The 16,198-nt window shown below is 50.6% G+C and overlaps 1 pseudogene; it reads left to right on the top strand.

The window, feature by feature from the left end:
- Window positions 1-14,918: 14,918 nt before the first annotated feature.
- LOC121048319 lies at window positions 14,919-16,198 on the top strand (annotated as a pseudogene).

The raw sequence follows: 16,198 nt of genomic DNA, 5'->3' as shown, positions 1-16,198 counted from the left end.
AGAGGTCTATCGATTAATCGACCAGTGTCTTCGTTGGCTAGTTGTCACACATGTCACTCAAACCGTAGCAGGACTTGTTTCACGAATCCACGTAAATGCCGTGGTATCAAGCGAACACAAACAAAACTACCCGAGACTACGGTGATGACAGTAATACGACGGAAAACAAGTATCAAAAGTACCACACACGAGAGCAGCGGCGACAAAAGGCTTAACGTTGTCGACCCATCTCTTGCTGGTGTGAGCTCCCTGCGACAATGACTGGATTTCTTTTCGGTTTCCTTCCCTTCTGAGATGTCTCAGCGTTCCTTTTCAGACAGTCAGCAGCTCACACACAACGTAAATTTACCAGAATCGGAGCCATGTGGCATCGGCAGCATCGCAGCCGGTCCTTTCGAAAAGTGTGGGGAGCTGCGGAACTGCACGTAGTCCCGCGGTTACGGGGATACTCATAAATATAAATTTTGTACTCTCAACCTTGGTAGAGCGTTGTATATTACATTTATATTATATATATAATAAATTGTACAAGACTGCGCCTTTAAAACGTATATTAATGTCTGATAAACGCGCATGAACGAACACCACCGCGCCGCTTGTTAAGGAACATTTTTTTCACGTCGATAGCGTATTCTCACGTAGTTGCGCCATGGACTTCCTTCCTCCGCCATTGTGACGTAACCTCTCAGAGCGCTATGGCCTCGTCTTCTAGGAGGTGTTGCTTAATTCCTCCTCCTCCTTTCCTACTGCCGCTGAATTTGTTCATGAGTGACGTGACACGAAGTGACGCCATTTTGCAGTTCAGTCCAGCTGGGAAACTGAATTGGAGTTCAGGTCACGTGACGTCAATTTTAGCAGTAAATATAGCGGGGAATCTTAACCCGCTAAATTTAGTGACGATAATTAACCCGCTAAGATTAGCGGAAAAATGTTTACGCTATGCTTAGCGTAAAAAAAATTCCCTCTATATTTAACGCGAACATTTCCCCGCTATCTTTAGAGGGAAACTTAATCTGCTAAATCTAGTGGGAAAACTGTGACGTCCCATGATGCAACTCTCGCGGTTATGTCGCCGCCGACGCCGCTCAACCCAAGAACGGGCGCTTCAGAACTGCGCTCTAAAAAGGAACGCCACGCAACAAATTACATTGATTGAGCCCCGAGTGCATGAATTATTAGTAGTTTTCTCGCAGAGCAATGCAACTTCCATAAGCCGTACCAACCACTGAAATTCATCTGAAAACAACATATGCACACAGCGGGTTCTTAGCACCTGTGTGCACACGTGTTGTTCTGCTAGCGCGACCGTATCATAAACTTCAGCCGCATAAACAAAATAAATCCCCCTCCCCCCGAATCTCACCGGAAATGATATTGTAGGACAACGCGATGCGCTCAAGCCTCATTTTCGCCTTAGAGTACGTACTGTGATCAACTGTTGCCTCTGACGCGTTCTTGGTTGTAATTAACGCTTGCAATCAAGATGATCTCGATTCGCGCTCGAACCGTGGTGAATCCTCTTTGCCGCATAACAAGAATATCAAGTGAAATAAATCACTTCAGACGGTAAGTCAGACAACCTCTCCTTATTGACGCATCTAGTTTTTAGTGCCAATGACATAATGAAATGGTAGAAAGGTGGTAAGCTGGGCAATACTCGTGAAACACGGGCAACTCGAATGCTATTTACAACGAATGACGCTTGCGTGATCGGCGAATCAGCTCGCAATCTGTCGCGCGAGTGGAATGCGCGACGCCCGGAGTGTCGCGGGCTGATTTGCCGTCCGCTCAAATGTCATTCGTTGTAAATGACATTCGAGTTGCCCGTGTGGCACGGGTATTAGTTGGCATAAAGACGCGTGGAACCTAACTGCATGCGTGTTTGTCCTCGTCTTTTGTAGGCTGTTAGGTTTCAGATGATATAGAAAATATAATTAAAATCCGATTTTTGATTGATCTGTGGGCAAACACGCTAAGCTGAACTCTCGTAATTTGTCACAATGCTCTACGTTCTAGAAAACGCGCTATGTGGACTTGAAAATAGCTCTGAATACTGAGACTCCAATAATTTTATTTCAAAATTAACACCCTCACGTTGTCATTTTGATATTCGAAATGTGAGCATAGTTATTGATCGACTGCACCGAGATTGAATGGCTCACCCTCGCAGCATGAAAGGGTCGTAGCTTTAACTGGTCTTAAGATATCAGTGCGGTTACAATGATGTAAAAGCGCCCCTAGTCTACAAGTTCTTCCACTGCCTATTACGTTACAGTTACGGAGGCATTTAGCATCCATCTCATTTGCTGCTACGAGGTCCTCTTGACGCAGATTAAAACCTAATATGTTCCGAGTTATCAAATTACTTGTAATCACTCACATTCATCCGTAGCTTTGTAACTGCACAAACTACGTATATTTTAGACATTTTACAATGTGTGGCATTTCCAGAGTCAAGCAAACGCTCCGTTGCACAGGTGTAGTGCCACTGTTTTAACTGGCTTTGCTGTCAAAAACTAGTGAGTCGTCTGCACCGCGGCGTAGCCACATCTCGGCATCGTCGGTTCCAGGCACGAGTTGAGAGAGCGAAGCTCCCTGTTGATCGAGCAACACGACATCTTTGCGAAGCGGCAAGGTAATGTCGTGTGCAGTATTGGAAGCGTGAGACAAGACAGTGACACAAAGGTGCGACTTTCAGCAGAAGGATTTTTCATTGAACACGACTGGACTGGCATAGAGATCCTGAGAAAAATTTCGTCGTTGTCCTCCTTGGCTGGCGGCTTGGTAGTTTCGAACACGATGGAGGCTTTTAACGGTTTCGGATTCAAGACATTTATTTAAATTACAAACTTTGTACAATTTTATGTACAAGTAGGGGAAGTTTGCATCTCCGTCGAACTTTCTTCCGGTCGTTCCAAAGCAAGCAAAAATTGCCCCTTCCCTCCCCTTCACGAGCTCTTAAAACCTCAGTCCTTCTCGCCCTCGGGACGGGATCGGCCAATAGGTTTGAATCCCCTCGGAGTCACGTGCTGCCCCCCGTCCAATGGCCGACAGGGCGCATACAGGCACATTCGTCAAGTTCCCAACGAACCCGAGAAGACAGCCCCATAACTTCGACAGTGGTCGCCGTCGCCATCTTCGTGGCGCCACAGCGAGCCCCTGAGTCGAAACCCGATCGGGTACGGGGGGTGCGCCGAGCAGCCCCAGCGGCCTTCGTATATAAACAAAACGATAACACTTCTCGCGCACAGCGGCCACTCCCGGGGGCTGCCCAACCTGCCTCGCACCGAGGCGCGCAAGTCCCTTACGAACCTGAGTGGAGAACCAAATAACATCGATGGTGGTCGCGGTCTTCGCGTCAACACAGCGAACCCCTCGGTAGAAACCCGATCGGCGACGGAGGATGCGCCGAGTGGCAGCCGTCTCCGTATAAAAACAAGAAGAAAACACTTCCCGCTCATGGTGACCACCCCGGGGGTTGTCCGCCATGCCTTGCCCCAAGTCGCGCCAGCGGCGGACGCGCGGCCCGCTAGTAAAATAAACAAAACGAAACACTCCGCGGCGTCGCCCAACCTTACCCCTTCAACGCAGACTGCTGCACGGCCATATAGACCAACAACAATACACAGGATTCGGCGACTGGTGACGCTTTACCGGTCCAGGAAGGGACATGCTTCATAGGCTCATAATAACATTTCTATGGGGACAGAAAGCAAACAAAACGAAACGATCGCGATTAGACACCACGCCACTGTCGCACGGCGAAACAGCCACTGCACCGCCGGTGAGTTAAGTCATTTTCTTACGCGCTGTACACTGTTCAGCCGGCACCCAGCGGCGCCAATCTGCAGTGCCCACCTGGGCAAGCGGGAACATTCACCCGCTCCCAAGGGTAACGTGGCTCCGCGCTACACATTACTCCAGCTGTTATTTCGGAGTCGCGACAGGGTGTCCGCGTTCCCGTTGTTTACCCCTTTACGGTGGGTGACCACACAGTCGTAACGCTTCAGCGTCAAAGCCCACGACGCCAGTCTAGCCCCGTCCGTTGTGCTCGTGGTGAGGTAGGTCAAGGGGTGATGGTCGGGCACGTCGTTTATCCGGGCCCCAAATAACCAATAATCAAACTTATTCAGAGCCCAGATTATGGCAAACGCCTCGCGTTCGATGGTCGACCAGCGCATATGGGTCGGCGTGAAACGGTGGCTCGCAAAAGCGATGGGCTTCTCTACGCCGTCCCCTCTCATCTGCGTTAGGCAAGCGCCGGCAGCTGTTGCGGACGCGTCGATAAAAAACCAGTAGGTTTGATTCGGTTCGGGTGTGCAGAGGGCCACGGCACCACAGAGCATCGACTTTATTTTTGGAATGCCTCCTCTGCCTCGCTGGGCCACGGTATCAGGTTGGGCACCCGTCGCTTTGTGAACGCGGTAAGAGGTATCGCCACCTCAGCGAAGTCGCGCTCATACTCCCGATAATACCCCATAAGTCCCAGGATGCTCCTCAACTCTTTCTTGGTCCGTGGCGCAGCTAGCCCGTCTATCGCCGTGAGCTTGTCCGGATCGGGTGCGTGGGAACGCTACCCCACTATGTGTCCCAAGTGCTTTATTTATACATATATATACAGGCGCCTCAGCAACATGCCACTTTTCAACGCTAGCCTTTAAGCCTCCTTCCTTAGGCGGCTGCAGCACAACACTCTAAAAAAAGCCCGTGCGTCTACTTTCACGCACAACACTCGGAGAGCCAATCAGCACAACTTACGGAGGCAGCTGAGCAAATGACGATGCCGAAACATGTGTTTAGACCAAAAAACGACGTCTGAGTTGTGACATTAAGCAATGCAAGCGTGACGTTTTGCATTGCTTAATGTCACAGCTCAGACTGCGTTTTTTGGTCTAAACATATGTTTCGGCATCGTCATTCGCTGAGCCGCCTCCCTAAGTTGCGCTGATTGGCTCTCCAAGTGTTGTGCGGGAAAGGAGACGCACGGACTTTTTTTACAGTGCACATCCACGTGCTCAAGATGTTCCTTCCAGGAACTGTGAAATATTGCTATATCACCCATGAAGCGGAGGCGTACGCCCGGTGCCTGAAAAACAGGCGGTTTATTATCCGTTGAAAGGTGGCCGCGGCGTTCTTCAGGCCGAACGGCATCACCTTCCACGCGAATTGTCCTTTGTGCGTCACGAAGGCCGTTAAATGTTCGCTCTCGCGAGCCATGGGCACCTGCCAATACCCGCGCCGCGAATCGGCCACGGAGATGAACTTCGCGCTTTCGACTTTAAAAATAAACTCTCTCGGGTTGGTCATTGGGAACGCGTCCGGGTGTGTGGCGTCGTTAAGCCGCCGATAATCAACAGATAAGCGCACCGCGCCGCCTTTCTTGGCGACTCACATGATGGGATGAGCAAACGAGTTTTCGACAGGGTAAATTAGGTCCAGCTCGAGCAGTTGGCGAATATGCCGGCTAACCTCTTCTTTCAGGAGCTCGGGAATCCGGTACGAACTAGAGGAGGGTTTATGACCCTCCTCTAGAGGAGGGTTTATGACCCTCCTCTAGTTCAATCTTGCGCTGGCCCACCATGGCTCTCCCGGGTGCCCCGCCGAATACTTCGCAATGGTCAGCGAACATCTTTAAGGTTTGGTTCCTTGACTCTGCGTCGAGCTGTTCCGGTTTTGACACCGGGAGCTCTTCCGCGCCGTCCGAATCACCCCGAGGATGCCCCTCGGGGTGATTCGTCCTCGCCAAAGTCCTCGTCTTCGTGCAACACCACTCCCACGTGCCCTGCTCGTGTATACTAAGGCGGAAGTCGGTTTGCGTGCACTATTGAAATCTTTCGGTCGGGTTCCTCCAACCGGTAGGAGTTCTGTCTCTCTGCCCCGATAACGGTCAAGGGCCTGGTCCACCTCGGCGCAATCTTACCTGTTCGTTTGCAATCGAACAGCAAAACCTTGCCTCCCACCTGGAAGGATTTCTCCCGCGCGTTACGGTTGTACCTGTCCGTGTTGTTGTATGTACTTCGCGGGCTCTTCGCGAAGAGTACCGGGAACAGTCACCTTACCTGTCCACGTTTGCTGTGGTACAGCCAGTGGCCCACTAGGTCTCTACCGTAAAGAATACGGATGGGAGACACCCCGGTAGTATCATGCGACCCCTCTCATTACGCCAAGATAACGAAAGGCACAAGTTTATCTCATTTCTTAGGGTCGCGTTGGATGGCATAAAACAACATATTCTTAAAGACGCGGTTCCATCTCTCCAAGGCTCCGTTGCTCTCCGGGTATTCTGGCGCCAAAAACCACGGGGAGCAACCCAGTCTTTCGAGCGTCTGCTGCGTTAGCTTTGCGGTAAAGTTCACACCCTGATCGCAGCACACGGTCTAGGGACTCCCATATGATTGAATACTTTTAGGAGGGCCTCGCAGGTTGCCATCGCAATTAGTGAACGAAGGCAGACGGTTTCGGGCCACCGAGTACAAAGGTCTACCATGCAAAGAGCATACCTGTGACCCCTCGCTGAGGGCACGCCGAGAGGCTCGATTGTGTCCACGTGCACAGCCTGGAAGGAATGCTCGGGAAGCGTCAGTAGTGTAATCGGCACCCTATCCTCGCGCCTCTTATCCGATCGGATCTGGCACCCGTGGCACGGGCCTCAGTGCTTAACTACGTCCCTTTCTAAGCCAGGCCAATAGAAGCTGATACATGATGCGGAGCTTCGTTTTGTTTGCGCCCAGATGCCCGCCCCAGAACGACTCGTGCGCGAGGCGCATCACCTCCTGTCGCCTCTTGCTGGGAAGGACCAATTGCCTGACTTCCGAGCCAGAAATTGTGGCCCAGTGATACAGAAGCTCGCCCAATGCGAACATTCCTCCCTTCCCCTGGCTCGTGTCCCCCACGTCTTTCTTAACCCCGTGTCATTTTTTTTTGTGAATCGCGGAATTTAACAGCCTCGGTCCGCTCCCCTCGGTCTATATCAGGATTGTTAGCTTCATAATGGAACAGCGCGAATTTTTGCAAGGACAGAAGAAGGAACTGGACAGGACGAGCGCTGACTAACAACTGAAAGGTTTATTCTCAGGAAACCACGAAGAAAAACACATAACACAACTCTCTAATCACGATGGAAGTGCGCATGCGCCTCACAAAATTGGGTGCTATCAGTTGCACAATGTTACATGCGTCATCCCCGATCTAAAAATTCGACCTCATTGTCCAGCAAAATCAAGGAAGCCTGACTCACGCAGGCTGACCCCTCCTTCTTTATTCTATGAGCTTCAACAATCTCTCGAGCTTTTTGGTCCCGGTGTTTATACAAAACAACGGCTTTTTCCAGTAACGGGGTACAGGCGCAGTCCCTGCAGTGTAACGCCAAGTGGGAGCTTGCCGTACCTGTTAAAGAACTACGGTGTTCCCGCAGGCGAATGTTGAGGCACCGCCCCGTTTGTCCGATGTATACCTTCCCGCAGGTGAAGGGTATCTTGTATACTACACCCAAGGTGCATGGCACGAACTCAATGCGGTGTTTTATGCCGCACGGGCTCTCCCCCTGTTTCTCTACCTTGTTAACGCGCTTTTCCACTGCAGAGCAAATACTGCTTAGCTTGTTACGTGCCGAGAACACAACATCTACCCCGAACTTCGAGGCTGCTCTCTTAAAGCCGTGCGACATGTGGTGCACATACGGGATGACTGTGACCTGCTTTTTTACTTTTGTTGCTACTTTTCCCCGCGCCTCACCCTTAATGTTTTTCACTGTTGCTTCCGCCGCCGAGGCGATAACCGATTCCGGGAAACCGGCGTCTTCTAGTCTACCTACCTGGGCGGCAAGGCTTTGTCCCACTCTGTGGTAGCAAGACTTTGTTACTGCGGACAGGATACATGATTTTGCAATGCCTCTTTTGACGAGCTCGGAATGCCCCGATCTAAAATCAAGGAGATTCTTGGTGGTCCTGGGATGATGCCACCAACAAACGTGGCTCTGGCTCACATCCACGCTCAGATCCAAAAACTGGATTGTCTGGTCTTTTGGGGTCTCAAAAGTGAACCTCAGGCCCAAACCCTGCTCCTTGAACGTTTTTAGCGCGAAATCAAGGGTCCGACTAAAGTTACCTTTGTCGACGAAAACTAAATAATCGTCGACATACCTAAATATCTTTTTAGCGGGGGCCTTCAACAGACCGTCAAGTGCCCTGTCAACCTTTGCAAGGAAGATGTTACTCAGCACGGGTGCTACCCTGGACCCTATGCACACCCCAGACTTTTGCACATACACCTTGTCATGCCACCCGATAAAGGTAGCCCTCAAATAAAATGACAACACTTCTAGAAACCCTTCGACCGGAATCCCGCATTGGGACCTAAACGCAACGTAGATGCACATTCCTGCGGAAATACACAAAAAATTATGGCGCTGTGTTGCCTACTTTGCCGCTTATAACTGTGAGACGCACGAATGAACCGGAGCTCTGAGCAACTTCGGCAGATCAAGTGACATCACAACACATAGTGTGCAATAACTCGACTCGATTGACTAAGCGGGAACAATGAGCTCTTAGAGTGGTGCGCGACCATTGAAATCTCACAAGCCGCCCCCCCCCCCCCCCCCCCTTTTCCAAAAAAAACGAAAAAAAGAACACCGGGAAAAACGTTTCTTACAGCCACAAGTTGCGACGTAACCTTTTCCGATGTCGAACATAAAGAAATGCCATTGGCGCCAAAGAAGCTTCTTTTTTTCTTTTGCGGCGTTTAGATTATACTTAGTTGCACCGACTTCTCTTGTCGCATTCAATGCTGTCGTGTAAACGGCATAATGCGCCAGGAAAGCGCATCGCATTCAAGTAGCCGGAGGTGGATCGAGACGGCGAACACGCATTCCTTCAGCACATGTAAACGGTGGTCGCATCGCATTTTTGAACGTGGAGAATAATGAGAGGGCGCTCGCTGCGGGAGCGAGTGAACAGCTGAAAACATGGCGGCCGCCAACCTGGTCGGCGACGGCGGAAAGCGGCCCCGCGTGGTGGCCCGAAGATTTCTTGCGAAAAGGAACCTGAGTTCTTATTGCCATCATAAACAGCAGTATAGAGCTCAGCTGCTCGGTTAGGGCGGCGCCCATCAAAGCCTCGTGAATTACGACTTACGCGTCCGACAAAGTCCCTGCTTCGGCGTATGCACGAACGACGCCGAGAGCTCCGAGCTAAATGGTAGCGCAGTGCGAGCAGCTCCTCGATGCCGTTCCTAACTGCGCCGGAGCCTCTCGGCCCCGGGGTTCGGTCGTGGCTAGCGAGGTTTGGCGGGGCGAAGTGTGGTGACGTTCTCAAAACGGTCGGAAACGATCTCGCTCACCGGGACGTGCGCACGCACGTCGCCTCTGTCGCAGAGTGGCCTGGCGGCCCGCCTTGGAGCAAGCCGCTTGGGTATTGATGTTGCTTGCGTCTCGTAATTTATTGCACATAATCGTAGACAGCGGGCACAATCTTTACGCCCGTCGAAAGTGACGAAGGGTCCTCCGCGTGTGAAACCCCGGAAAATGTGTTCACGTGGTGTGGCTGGCGCCGGAAACGCAGCTTTATCTGTGAGATTTTACACGGCGATGCGCCAGCTTCACGTAGGTCTTGATGTGCATCTACGTAAACGTTGACGCGTCGGTTTCATTCGGAGGACAATTGGAGTCGATGGCGGTTTTTTTCTCGACGTGGCTCTTGTCTCAACGAGCGAAATAGCTTGGCTATCGTCCAAGCGGGGACCCTGAACACTAGGACGGAAACACGGCCCTTGAATTTTCACATTCTCACAGAAACAAACGCGCACAAGAGCGGTAGATAAAGAGCAGAAAATTACTTCGGAGAAGGCGTGTCCCTAGGCTTGGGCCGCGCTTCTCAGCGAAGCGGACGACGATAACAACTCGTGCCATATTACGCAGTGTTGGTAAAGCCGCCAGTGACGCCAGGAAACGTGTAAAAACAATCTCCTGAGTGAGCGATATCAATACCTTTGAGTAGAAATCGCCCCTGAGTTCTTATCTTGTCACCGACTATGCGTAATGTTTGTCACTTTTGTAAAAGATTTATTCTAATTCGCTCGGTGTTCATTTATAAAGAAAATAACGCGAAATTTGAACTCCAATAAAACGAATATTCTCCCTGCATAAAAGAAAGGTTGATTCTACCAACCTCGACCGCATCCACAAGTTCACAATCATGGCAAAATGAAAAAAAAAAAAATCACCCTGATAGTTTTAAAGACCCGAATTACTTTCCTCACACCCCCTATCGTCTCTCGAATAGTTTCTTTTTTATTCTTCTCGTTCGTATGAACGTGTGGATTTGGCCGCCCACAACTCGTGGGAGATGAGTCCTCTACGCGAAACTGAAGAAATAGGAGTATAACTATAAGAACGCTATTTTTTATCCTAACATTTACTTAGCCGTTATCGTCAGGAGCTTCATCCCGCTATCACCTGCAACATTGAGAATCAGAGCTTAATGAAATCTTGAACATGAAAATTACCAAGCTTTCTTTGCAATCATTTAGTGAGCTTGAAAACGGTGCATTCGTATGTGTCGAGTGATTTTGCATGAAACTACATAGCTAGTTCTGTGTTTGAGAGACGCACTGGTGTTGTACAATTGATGCCAACATAAGAGAGCGGGCAGAGAAGACATTGCCTTTTAGTTGGACAGGAAAACCCATGATTGTTAACATAATATTTGCAATGGTATGAACTGGTGCGCGCTTATGCTCCAAAAGTTTTTTTTTTCTGCTCCTAAATTGACTTTTGGTTGCTATAAAGCGTGCCTCAAAAGTACTGAAACCAATCATATTGCCGCGCGCACAGCTGGCCGAGTAGGCAGCGCGCGCGTGGTCTAACTGTTATCGCGCTTGCCTCCCACGCAGAAAGGGTTCGATTCCTGGCCGCGACTACACATTTTTGTTGATTGATTATTGTTGATGTTGATGTTCTTAGCGAAATTATTCATGTTCTAGTGAATTCGAGAACCGTCTTGCGGATTCGGTGTGTAGAACATTCTAACCTCGAATCAGCAAGACGGTTCTCGAATTCACTAGAACATCAAATTACACTGTCAACAAAAATGTGTAGTCGCGGCCAGGAATCGAACCCTGGCTTTCTGCGTGGAAGGCAAGCGCGATAACCGTTAGACCACGCGCGCGCTGCCTGCTGGGCCAGCTGTGCGCGCGGCAATATCTATGGAAACTCTAAACAAGGCGACCAAGGGTTGCCGTGTGGTGGAAAAATAAGATATCTTGGAGCTCCGGACGCCGCTTGGGGACATTCTTTTTCTTGTTTGTTTTCGCGTTCCCGTATTGCAGCAGCATGCCTCCTGCTGAGTTTTAGCTCCATTTTGTTTTAATCATCTCTCAACTACCCTTTGTAGTTTTCCTTCTCTTCACCTCGTTCATTATTGGGGAGGAGATTGAACAGTCACGCCTCCACCGCTGCGTTTCAGCTGTGGATACAACAAACCACATTTTCGCGATTCGTTTTAGTTCGAGAGATCAAAGATGACAATTTGAAGGCCACTCCTCGTGCTACTAAAGCACTGTTCAGAGCGATGCGTTAGTGCCCAGATCGTGCTAGGCGAGCTTCCATTTTTTTTTTATTCCATGTTAGTAAACACTAGGCTTTGAGGAGAACAAGCTCGATAAAGAGCCCCCTATAGATCGATCTCCTCATCAATTCGGGGAGCACTTTCTGTGGCATTTGTGACCAGAGGAGGAGAGCGCGCAAAGCCTTCATCGGCGCTCTGACTGAGAGAGGGCGTGCGTACCCGTCCTTTGAGGGCAACATCTGATCACAACCTTGTTTCGTAGTAATGGTAGTGTTCTTAGGTCAGCAATTTTCAGGAGTCGGGGAAGCACAAAAGCTTGTGCCAGGGATCGAACCCCGGTCACCGGCGTGGGAGCCGAGGGCGCTGTTTACTGAACTACGGACCGAACACGGAAGAACGAGAGGAACAGAAGCAGGAGGTTTGAAAAAGTGCGGGGAGTGGAGCGGGAGGGAAGGGCAAGAAAGAGACGAGCAAGAACAGGTAATGGAGAAGGAGCGCGCGGAACAAGGAGTGCAAAGCGTAGGAAAGAGCACTTCCCTCCTATTGGTGACCTAAAAAATTCAACGAAAAGGCTTGGTATCCAGGTGTTGCTGAAGGGAGTCGCGCGTAGTGCCACCAAAATAGCATGGTTTTACGTGATGTGTTTTTTCTAAGCGAAACCCAGCTTCTTTCTTCGCCCACGCCATTTAGCCTGTAGTCTTCACAATGCCACCAAAACGCGGTCACCTGCTTCAAGATTAGGGTCTCGACAATCAGTTGCGGAAACGACTACTACCGACTGCCTCGTTGCACGAGGCGTTACAAGAACAATTTGCATGGACACCATAACCTACTTATCGGGACGTATACTATATCTCTGTATAGCGTCGAAGTCAGAACAAAGCCGACACACCGTCAACAACAACAAAACAGCAACAACCACGAAAGACGCTGCATTGTCACCAATGATCGCCACACTGTATTTGTGTGCGTTCAAATTGCGCAATCACCGTAGTAACAATCTTAAAGTTGAAAGACTTGTGGTCACATTCTAAGTATTTCAATAAAATCGTACTTCGTTTCACAATACTTTTTTTTTGTCAACGAGGGTCATGCAAAGTGTGGCGTCTCAAAGTGAGTTCACGATTGCGCCAAAAAGACCACAATAAAGGAAAACACTTGACGTGGGCTGGACGCGCAGCTCTCGACCAGAATTGTTTCAGCTCGAAACACTTCTATCTCTTGTTCCCCTGAAAAGCCTCGTTTCAGGGCACCCGGGCATATCTTCCCAAGAACGGTCGTCGCGCTCCCTGCCAGAAGCTGCCTTTTATTCGCACAACGTTGCACGTTACAGAAACTGAATACTACTTAAAAAGTGTTTGGCAAAATGACCAAACGTGCAGCCATTTTTATTTTTAATGCAGATGATGCGAAGTTCTACATACAGTTATGTTCTTATCAACAAAAAACAATCATGATTTCTCTTTCTAGGTTTGGCAATGCAGAGGAAGCAATGGTTCAATAACGGGTACGAACCGGCTTGAACTGGTTTGAACCGGTTCATGCTTAGTGGAGCCGGTGACCGAACCGATATTTAGCGCTCACGACTGAACGGGAACCCAACGTGAACAAAATGCAAAGCAACTGAACCTAATGTTAACGGAACCGCACTAACGGCCTGTTTCAGATCCTGGCAAAGAGTCGGGAATATTGGGGAAAAGCTCGCGATTGCTTAAAATACGGCATGCACTTAAGAGGACAAATTTTAAACACCAAGGCAAAAAAAAAAAGCACAAGAAAACAAATTTTGCTTCGATCATCGGCTCAATAAAATGCAAGATAAGTCTGTGAAATAAGTTTCTATAAAAAAAGTAAAAAAAAAAAAAATCCTGATGCATTAACAGTATTACGTAACATGTGTCTTGGGGACAGCAGCTCGGCGCTCGCGTTATTCGTTATTGTTGTGGCGTCATTGTCGTTTCTACGCCTCGTCTTGAGCACGATTATGAGCATTTTCACGCCATTTTTGTTTCCCCTCTCGATTTGACTCTCGTGCGTGATGGATGGTAGCGTTCGCATGGATGCAACCGTACCGCGTCGCATGGAGATTTCACTGTTTCGAGAAGACGACGAAGTTTCTTAATGTAGGAGCACTGAATCTTTGAACTCCAGAGTTTTTGCCGAATTTTGCCTATTTCGGGGGCTTATGGCCCCCAAAAGACGACGACGGTGCATGGGAACCCTCCCGGCACCGGAGCCAAGCATCTTCTGGTGGTTGGGACCAGAGCAGCAAGGCAGAGAACCGGAAAAAAAGGCCTTGGTAAACGCAACCGCACCGACAGCCAAGCTAAGCCTTATGGCAGCTGCTGACGCGACCAATGCAGCGACAGGGGTGAATCCACTCTACACGTCGTGGGTCGCTACCTAGTCGACGCCCGATCGGGACGTGCCTCGCTCGCTCCCCAAGAAGTCACTCACGCAGTGTGCGTTTTGAGAACACTTTACTAAAACGCACGCGTCGGTGGTCAGCGTCCTGCCCTGGTCCTCCTCGTCGTCGTCCTCCTCGTCGTCGTCACGCACACACCGTCCGCAGGTTAAGGAGCACTCCCCCTTGTCCCGCTTCCCTTTTCGTATTCTCGCCCCCACCAATCACGTGCCCCCCCGCGACCCGTCGACGTGAACACCCACGCCCCTGCCATGGGCCCCGTACGATCCCCGAGCGGGGATTACGCGCCATACGGTGACGCTCCCCCGTCCAGGGAACCGGGTGAGCAGGGGGGCTATGTTGCGCTTTTTGCACTCCCCGGAGGCTTGGAAGAGGGAAGTGACGTCAACGACTAGACCAAATGCAGATTGGATGTTGACAGAAGAAAACAAACTCAACATCCAATCTGCATTTGCTGCGTTGTTGACGTCACTTCCCTCTCCCTAGTCTCCTGGGAGTGCAAAAAGCGCAACATAGCCCTCCAGGAATGTTCGGCCCTGGCAGGGCGCGGGAGGAACGGGCGAAGGAGCGGGGGAAATGGGGGGAAGACGGGACTCCAGGGTGGGACGGCCGGAGGGATCCCCACAACGTTGACAAAAGGCCTTTCGCTGACGAAGACTGCACTCACCCTGGACCAGAAATCCCGGGAGGACGATCATAACACCGCAAGAGCTCCTAGCGACCCGACAACCAATGACGCCGAGCAACAGCACTTATGCCTGGTGAAGGTGATCCCGACGCTCGGTGAGGCTGTGAAAGCCGACCATCACCACATTCAACTTGATGCGTCGGGACACCCGACACTCCAAAATTCGGATTCTCCGGGCGCTGCCGATATGAATTGTCACCAAGCTTTGTGGAGCTCACGTGACCCATCAGGTGATGACGAGATGGACCAAGCTGCATGGTCAACCGTCGTCTCTAGGGGAGCCCGGAAGAAAGCGATAGCGCCGACACCCATGAAGAAACAGCCGGGAGGTGATGGTGACAAACACGACACAGTCATCTTACGACCGCGTGAGTGAGTGCGTGTGACAGAGTTGTCGCCAAACTATCTGAAGATTGACCTAGCAAAATCTATTGAAAACCATTCCAAATATGAAAGGTGCTATCGAATTAGGATCCAGGAGGTCACTAAAGGCCGGTTCTCACATGCAGCGAAGCGCTGATGTAGCGCTCCTCACGTGCCGTCAGCTACTTATCGTCTGCCATGAGCAACAGTTTTGACGGTGCGACACAAAGCTGGTGATTGCTCCCATCAGCACGCGCTTAGCGCGAGGTCAGCACTATGCTTGTAGCGCTCCGCTGCATGTATGAACAGGCCTTAATACTATTGCGGTGGACACCTGGTTGCCACACCTTGCGGAACACTTCTTAATGCTGAAGACGATACGAACACCAGACAAGGAAATTCCAGTTTCTACATACCTCGCCCAGCATGGAAACCAGGTCAGAGGGGTAATTTACGAAATCGACCCGACCGACGACCCAGAAAACCTGCTACCGAACCTGGTCAGCACTACACACTGGATCCTGGATCCTGGAAGCAAGACCGATGGGCAAGAACAGCAAGACAGCCCTAATCACATTCGAGGGTAGGAGAACCCCAAGATATGTCACATACTACGATTGCATGAGGCAAGTATGTGCATACAGACCCCGCGCGGTGGTGTGCACGCATTGTCACGCTATCGGACACATAGCGGACATCTGCCCTAATGAAGAAGAGCAGAGATGCCCGGACTGCGGAAGGGAACACGTGCACGGAGAGGACGGCTGCATGGACACCTCCCCGCAGTGTAAGAACTTCAAGGGGGCCCACCTGGCCACGGATTCCTCCTGTCGCAAATGGAGGGAGGCCAACGAGCAGCTTCGACAGAAGGGAAAGACGAGGGCGGAACCCACACGCGACAGACGTCAGGCACCTCGATCAAGACGGTCTTCGGACACTGGGCCGAGGGATGAAAGCACGCAACCGGACCGTGCTGCGCAACTACCCAAGGGAGAAGAGATTCCCACGCCAACCCCGCCACCAAAGACTGAGGGGCTCTTCCCAGCGCTTCCAAAGACAGCGATAGCATCCGCAACAAGTACAATAAAAGAGAGAGAGGACGAAGGTATTCCACACATGGTTCAAGCCATGAAAGCAGCTCTCATGGGGTCCAGGTAA

This window comes from Ixodes scapularis, unplaced genomic scaffold (assembly GCF_016920785.2).
Source record: "Ixodes scapularis isolate PalLabHiFi unplaced genomic scaffold, ASM1692078v2 ptg001212l_1___fragment_1__unscaffolded, whole genome shotgun sequence".
In the NCBI taxonomy this organism is placed as follows: Eukaryota; Metazoa; Arthropoda; class Arachnida; order Ixodida; family Ixodidae; genus Ixodes; species Ixodes scapularis.
The sequence above is the reverse complement of the archived record's forward strand: the minus strand, read 5'-3'. Positions and strand labels throughout refer to the sequence as shown.